Genomic DNA, 8,904 nt, shown 5'->3' with positions numbered 1-8,904 from the left:
AATATGCATATAAATATGCTAAGATGAGATAGCTGACTTCATCTAACTAGCAAATGTTGTCCAGGCTACGTTGGTGATGCAGTTTTTTTAATGTGTATGATATTTTTGTCATGCGATTTTAAAGCCGGTCCTACAACCGCATCCAAGAATAACATGCAGCTTATCTCAGAACCGTTGGTGAAAATTATTCTTGGAGCTAGGTTTAATTGAGCTGCATTTTAAAGAGGTGCAATTTCACAATTTGTGTATATTTTCTAAGTTCACTATTTTGTCATGTGTTGAGAAAAACACAGATTTTAAAATTACATGGTCTAATATTTACATTTAGCATAACTGCAACATTATTTTTTCGTTTTTTTTTTTTTTAAAGACTCGAAAGGACTTGAAATTCAAAGTTTCAGACTTGTGACTTGACTCGGACTTTTACACCAGTGACTTGAGACTCGACTCTGACTTGCCTGACATTACTTGAGACTTGACTTGAGACTTGAGGATAAAGACTTGAGACTTACTTGAGACTTGCAAAACAATGACTTGGTCCCACCTCTGGTTAGTAGCATGCTTGTTGTTTTTGTCTTTGCACTAGGATGATGTCGGCGTAAATGTGCAGTCATATTCGTTGTGTTCCCACTAGTGCTTTCAGGTTAATCTCGTTGAAATGACGTTAACGCCACAACACGGCAAATCTCCATTAACGAGCTACCGCCGATCGCCCCGTGCATGGGGCTAGACGGCCAACAGTTAACGAGCTAACTGCGCTAACACACTAGTTCCCACCCATGTAACTGAGCATTGCATGGCACATCCAACATACTGTTTTACTTTAGTCCATGACTCGCTTACCTTCAGGGTCATACGTCACATGAAAACCAAAATAATTCCAAACGCCAAATCTGAATGAGGGTGGGGGAGGTGCCCTGCGCCCTTCCTTCTGTCTATGCTGTCTGTGTGGAGCGCTCAGTGGATCTGCGCTCGACAGTGCAGCCTAGGCGGAGTAGTCGAACGCAGATTCACTGAGCGCTCAACACAGACAGCATCGTCAGAAGGAAAGTTGATAAAATAAATTACAAATGTTGTATTGTTCGATACATATGCGTACCGAACCGAAAGCACTGTATCGAACGGTTCAATATCGATACGAATATCGTTGCACCCCTAATATATATATAAAACACCCAGCACGCCCCTGCGGGCGGTTTATCCTTCAAGCTCGGGTCCTCTACCAGAGGCCTGGGAGCTTGAGGGTCCTGCGCAGTATCTTAGCTGTTCCCAGGACTGCGCTCTTCTGGACAGAGATCTCCGATGTTTTTCCCGGGATCTGCTGGAGCCACTCGCCTAGCTTGGGAGTTACCGCACCTAGTGCTCCGATTACCACGGGGACCACCGTTACCTTCACCCTCCACATCCTCTCGAGCTCTTCTCTGAGCCCTTGGTATTTCTCCAGCTTCTCGTGTTCCTTCTTCCTGATATTGCTGTCATTCGGAACCGCTACATCGATCACTACGGCCGTCTTCTTCTGTTTGTCTACCACCACTATGTCCGGTTGGTTAGCCACCACCATTTTGTCCGTCTGTATCTGGAAGTCCCACAGGATCTTAGCTCGGTCATTCTCCACCACCCTTGGGGGCATCTCCCATTTTGACCTCGGGACTTCTAGGTTATACTCGGCACAGATGTTCCTGTACACTATGCCGGCCACTTGGTTATGACGTTCCATGTATGCCTTGCCTGCTAGCATCTTGCACCCTGCTGTTATGTGCTGGATTGTTTCTGGGGCATCTTTACACAGCCTGCACCTGGGGTCTTGCCTGGTGTGATAGACCCCAGCCTCTATGGATCTTGTACTCAGAGCTTGTTCTTGTGCTGCCATGATTAGTGCCTCTGTGCTGTCTTTCAGTCCAGCTTTGTCCAGCCACTGGTAGGATTTCTGGATATCAGCCACCTCCTCTATCTGCCGGTGGTACATACCGTGCAGGGGCCTGTCCTTCCATGATGGTTCCTCGTCTCCCTCCTCTTTCTTGGGTTTCTGCTGCCTGAGGTATTCACTGAGCACTCGGTCAGTTGGGGCCATCTTCCCAATGTATTCTTGGATGTTCCTTGTCTCATCCTGGACTGTGGTGCTGACACTCACCAGTCCCCGGCCCCCTTCCTTCCGCTTAGCGTACAGCCTCAGGGTGCTGGACTTGGGGTGAAACCCTCCATGCATGGTCAGGAGCTTTCTTGTCTTTATGTCAGTGGCTTCTATCTCCTCCTTTGGCCAGCTTATTACCCCAGCAGGGTACCTGATCACGGGCAGGGCGTATGTGTTGATGGCCCGGATCTTGTTCTTACCATTCAGCTGACTCCTCAGGACTTGCCTGACCCTCTGCAGGTACTTGGTGGTTGCAGCCTTTCTAGCGGCCTCTTCATGGTTCCCATTTGCCTGCGGGATCCCCAGGTACTTGTAACTGTCCTCTATGTCTGCAATGTTGCCTTCTGGTAGTTCAATCCCCTCAGTTCTGACTACCTTCCCTCTCTTTGTTACCATCCGACTACACTTCTCCAGTCCGAACGACATTCCAATGTCATTGCTGTATAGCCTGGTAGTGTGGATCAGTGAATCGATGTCTCGTTCACTCTTGGCATACAGCTTGATGTCATCCATGTACAGGAGGTGGCTGACAACTGCTCCGTTCCGTAGTCGGTATCCGTAGCCAGTCTTGTTAATGATCTCACTGAGGGGGTTCAGGCCTATGCAGAACAGCAGTGGGGACAGAGCATCTCCTTGGTAGATCCCGCACTTGATGGTGACTTGTGCTATGGGCTTGGAGTTGGCCTCTAGTGTTGTACGCCACATCCCCATTGAGTTCCTGATGAAGGCTCTTAGGGTCCCATTGATCTTGTACAATTCTAGGCATTCCAGTATCCAGCTGTGGGGCATTGAGTCATAGGCCTTCTTGTAATCAATCCAGGCAGTGCACAGGTTGGTCAGTCTGGTCTTGCAGTCTCGGCTGATTGTTCTGTCTACCAGTAGCTGGTGTTTTGCACCTCTGGTATTCTTGCCAATTCCTTTCTGTGTCCCGCTCATGTATTGACCCATGTGCCTGTTCATCTTAGCCGATATGATGCCTGACAGGAGCTTCCATGTAGTACTGAGGCAGGTTATTGGTCGGTAGTTGGAGGGGACCGGTCCCTTCTTGGGGTCCTTGGGGATCAGGACCGTCCGGCCTTCAGTTAGCCATTCCGGGTGTCTTTCGTTAACTAGCAGCTGGTTCATTTGTGCTGCCAGACGCTCGTGGAGTGCAGTCAGCTTCTTCAGCCAGTAGGCGTGAACCATGTCGGGCCCTGGTGCTGTCCAACTCTTCATACTGGAGACCCTTTCTTGGATATCTGCCACTGTGATGGTTACTGGACCCTGTTCAGGGAGGTCGCTGTGGTCTGCCCTCAGATCCTCTAGCCACTGAGCATTGCCGTTATGGGTTGCATCCTTCTCCCATATGCTCTTCCAGTATTGCTCCGTCTCCAGCCTTGGTGGTGCTGTTCTCTTATTGTTCCCTTGCCACTGAGAGTACACCTTTGCTGGTTCTGTGGAGAACAGCTGGTTTATTCTCCTGCCTTCTATCTCTCTGGTGTACCTCCTCAAGCGGCTGGCCAAGGCTGTGAGTCTTTGCTTGGCAGTTTCCAAGGCCTCAGGTATGGACAGCTTGCTGTATTTCTTAGGCACCTTATTTGTCGCACCTTTCTGCAACTCCGTTAGTTGGCTAACCTCCCTCCGTGCTACTTTGATCTTGCCCTCTAGTCTCCTTCTCCATGGAGGGTACTGCCCCTTGTGGCTGTTCAACTTGTAGCCAAGCATCTCACTGATCACTGCTGCCGTATTGTAGATCAGCTTGTTAGTGTCGGTAATCGTGGTTGTAGGTATTGCCCGTAGTGCTGCATTAACATCATCTAGCAGACCTTCTGAGGGTACTTCACGTAATCTTGGTAACCGGCTACGGGGGATCCAGGTTTCAAGCTTGGCCATGATCCTATTTTTCAGGTCAGTTCCTCTCGCACTCAACGATCCTTCTCCTATCGCACTTGGGGCTATGTACCCAATCTCGGGTGGGGGTGATGATATCTCCCCCCTGACCTGGCGTCCTGACTCCTCCTTGCCGTAGCATTTGTGTTGTACCTCGTCAATCTCTAGCTGTGAGAGCAGTCCCTTCTTTCGAATGTTGGAACACTGAGCTACTAATTGTTTCGCCGTCATTGTGGATGTTGGGTATCGAAGAATCCATAGGTCCCTCATCCTATTCATGTAGCCCCTTCCGCCGGGGTTACTTGCGTAGTAGCATTCCAACAACGCCCTGTTTTCGTCCCTTGCCCACCGATGCCTTCTTGTTCCAGTAGCCCACTTTTCGTCAGGGTGCCCTGGTTCCTCAACACCTGACGCGGACCTTGTTGATCCGGGCGACGTCCGAGCCGGCATGCCTTCATATTTATCTGTCTCGCTCATGTCTGCGGTAGGCTTGCTTAGCATAGGGGGTCTAGCCTTAGGACCCTTACTGGATACAGACGCCCCAGGCAGGAATCGAACTTGCGATCCTCTGTTCCAAAGGCGTGTAGTATATGTATGTATATATATATATATATATATATATATATATATATATATATATATATATATATATATATATATATATATATATATATATATATATATATATATATATAGGTCCCTCATCCTATAGTGGTGGTAGACAAACAGAAGAAGACGGCCGTAGTGATCGATGTAGCGGTTCCGAATGACAGCAATATCAGGAAGAAGGAACACGAGAAGCTGGAGAAATACCAAGGGCTCAGAGAAGAGCTCGAGAGGATGTGGAGGGTGAAGGTAACGGTGGTCCCCGTGGTAATCGGAGCACTAGGTGCGGTGACTCCCAAGCTAGGCGAGTGGCTCCAGCAGATCCCGGGAACAACATCGGAGATCTCTGTCCAGAAGAGCGCAGTCCTGGGAACAGCTAAGATACTGCGCAGGACCCTCAAGCTCCCAGGCCTCTGGTAGAGGACCCGAGCTTGAAGGATAAACCGCCCGCAGGGGCGTGCTGGGTGTTGTTTTTTTTTTTATATATATATATATATATATATATATATATATATATATATATATATATATATATATATATATATATATATATATATATATATATATATATATATATATATATATATATATATATATATATATATATATATATATATATATATATATAGGTGGCTGTAGCTCAGGTGGCAGAGCAGGTCAGCCACTAATCTGAAGGTCGGTGGTTCGATCCCAGGCTGCCTCCTGGCGGCATGCCAAATATCCTTGGGCAAGATACTAACCCCGTGTTTGCCTACTGGTGGTGGTCAGAGGGCCCGGCGGCGCCAGTGTCTGGCAGCCTCGCCTCTGTCAGTGCGCCCCAGGGCAGCTGTGGCTACAATGTAGCTTGCCATCGCCTGTGTGTGAATGTGTGAATGACTGAATGTAGTGTGAAGCGCTTTGGGGTCCTTAGGGACTAGAAAAGCGCTATACAAATGCAGACCATTTACCATTTACCATAAATATATATACAGTGGGGCAAAAAAGTATTTAGTCAGCCACCGATTGTGCAAGTTCCCCCACTTAAAATGATGACAGAGGTCAGTAATTTGCACCAGAGGTACACTTCAACTGTGAGAGACAGAATGTGAAAAAAAAATCCACGAATCCACATGGTAGGATTTGTAAAGAATTTATTGGTAAATCAGGGTGGAAAATAAGTATTTGGTCACCTCAAACAAGGAAAATCTCTGGCTCTCACAGACCTGTAACGTCTTCTGTAAGAAGCTTTTCTGTCCCCCACTCGTTACCTGTATGAATGGCACCTGTTTGAACTCATTATCTGTATAAAAGACACCTGTCCACAGCCTCAAACAGTCAGACTCCAAACTCCGCCATGGCCAAGACCAAAGAGCTTTCGAAGGACACCAGGAAAAGTATTGTAGACCTGCACCAGACTGGGAAGAGTGAATCTACAATAGGCAAGCAGCTTGGTGTGAAAAAATCAACTGTGGGAGCAATCATCAGAAAATGGAAGACATACAAGACCACTGATAATCTCCCTCGATCTGGGGCTCCACGCAAGATCTCATCCCGTGGGGTCAAAATGATCATGAGAACGGTGAGCAAAGATCCCAGAACCACACGGGGGGACCTGGTGAATGACCTGCAGAGAGCTGGGACCAAAGTAACAAAGGTCACCATCAGTAACACACTACAACGGCAGGGAATCAAATCCCGCAGTGCCAGACGTGTTCCGCTGCTGAAGCCAGTGCATGTCCAGGCCCGTCTGAAGTTTGCCAGAGAGCACATGGATGATACAGCAGAGGATTGGGAGAATGTCATGTGGTCAGATGAAACCAAAGTAGAACTTTTTGGTATAAACTCAACTCGTCGTGTTTGGAGGAAGAAGAATACTGAGTTGCATCCCAAGAACACCATACCTACTGTGAAGCATGGGGGTGGAAACATCATGCTATGGGGCTGTTCTTCTGCCAAGGGGACAGGACGACTGATCCGTGTTAAGGACAGAATGAATGGGGCCATGTATCGTGAGATTTTGAGCCAAAACCTCCTTCCATCAGTGAGAACTTTGAAGATGAAACGAGGTCTTCCAACATGACAATGATCCAAAACACACCACAAAGGAGTGGCTCCGTAAGAAGCACAGTCCTACTATAAGGATGACATTATGACTGAGGGCTTAGTGCCAGATCATTTTTCGTAGAATCGCCCCTGCTCTCCTTTATCCCACCTTTAAACATCACAACACATTTTGACTATCTCTGTCACATGCGTCAGTCTTTGTTCCCCCTCACACACTCACTGTGATGTCACCCAATGGTACTCACTAGGAAAACAAACAAACCTCAATTGGGAAGAACATTATCACTTATTTTGAAACTAAAGAAAAAAAATATGTGCCATTGTCAATCTTTATATCTTATTAGGGAAATTTCATTTACATAAATGTAAATTTCAAAACTCAACCCCATCATTTAATTTGTTCTTGATTGAAATTCATTCAGAAATTTTTAACAAATGAGCTGTCAAAGATACAACGTTCAAGTACAAAGTCTGTCACATCCCTCTCTCTTTTTTTCCTCTTTTTATTTACCCTTCTTATCTTATTGTACTGTTTATTGTTACTCTTATTTGCTCTGTATATTTACTGTACAAACTGAACTGGAATGACTGTTCGCTTTATAATTTCAATAAAGTTGAGAAAAAACAAAAAAACAAACCTTAATAGCACCACCTAGTGGACTGAAGAAGCAAATCTTTTTTTATCCTGGTAGCCTTCGAAAAAGTTTAGTTTGCTCCAATTTTATTTATTCAGTACCATTTTAACTGTAACTTCCACTTGCATCTGCTGCTTATATAATCTGATGTTGATGTCTCTGACATCCAGAGAGTTGGTGTGCAAAAGCAAACGGCTGGTGGGGCTCAAGTGCCTGTTGGCTGTGGGCATTCAAAGCTATTTCACACACGGCACTGAAAACGTTTGTCCACGCTCACTGTGGGTCTCATTTCTTTAGCAGTTCATCGAGCTGCATCTGAAAGTGAAGAGCACATCCTAGTGTGGATCTGGGTGCCTCCATCCTCTCAGACTGGCTGCATCATCAGTTGTCTTGCAGTTGTGCTTCCAAAGCTGGTGCACAGGTGTCTGCTGCAGAGATGATGAAAACACTTCTCTTCTGTGTTAGTGGCAGATGGTGGCTGTGTTGGCTCCTGCAGGTCATGGAAGTGACGGCTTTTTGTAGTGGTATTGATTGTATACCCTGATGTAGACATACAAATGTGGTGGTGATAAGTCTTTTAAACCCTGTTTTGATAAATGTTGTGTTTTTTGTGCGTCCCCTGCCTTTGCAGCTCACTCCACTCTACAGTTTGGGTTAGCTCTAAAACATTTGCTTTTGCTGCCCCACATACCCAGACTGCCTCAGAGCTGTTACAAGGTACGCTGTTGCTTTGGTGTTTGTTTCCCTTCTTAGAGTTTCAACCATATTTGCTATGTAGTTGTCAGTTATTGTGTCTGTGTGCAGACAGATAGTTTACTGGAGATAAATCGATTAGTGTTCATCAGAGGAATTTCCTAGGAAAAGAGCTCACAGAGAAACTGGATCTTGTTTATAATATCAAATGCAAAAGCCAGATTAGTCGGATTGCTGTGTTTGATTGACTGCACAAAGAGAATATTTCGAAATAAAGACACATTTGAACAGGAAGACTGAAGCTGCAGGCACAGTGCAGTTGGATGTTTTCCTTCCTCTTCAGCCCCAGATGTCCGTTGCAGAGGAGAGCTTTACATCGCTCTTATCTCTGAGTCATTAACTGATAAAAACTCCATGTAGCAGTGAGTGCACATAACATTGCTGTGCCACAAAAACACAGGCAACTACAATGCTCCTATTGACGAGGAAGTCTGCTCCCAAAATTCTCTGTAAGTGCTGGGCCCGATTCAAAGCCACTGTGTTAATATGGAAAGTGTTGACTCTCCTCTCCTCTCACCTGTTCCAGTGAAAACCATTTCCCACAATATACAATATGTACAGTATATTGGATGTCGTGCTTAAATGTTGTTTGCAGTGAGCCTGATCAGGTACTTTGAAATTTAAATTTATCATCTAAATGGTTTAGCTTCTGTGGTAATGCTTACACCTGTGCAGAGTGAGTCATTGGTAAAACAGAACAAGTACATGTAGTTCGTTCAGGCTACGTAACCTGCGGCTAAGTTTTCCTGTTATATAAATAGTAGGCTGTCTCTCGTGGAGGTGCAGTTTTCAGCAGTTACAGCAAACCTGCAAGCTGCTGCAGAAAGCGATGCAAAATGATCCTGCAACATGTCAGAGACGCCCTTC

This window comes from Copadichromis virginalis, linkage group LG14 (genome assembly GCF_057382275.1).
Source record: "Copadichromis virginalis isolate Kocher_CV1m ecotype Utaka linkage group LG14, C_Virginalis_male_GT1.1, whole genome shotgun sequence".
In the NCBI taxonomy this organism is placed as follows: Eukaryota; Metazoa; Chordata; class Actinopteri; order Cichliformes; family Cichlidae; genus Copadichromis; species Copadichromis virginalis.
This window is presented reverse-complemented; position numbering follows the sequence as displayed.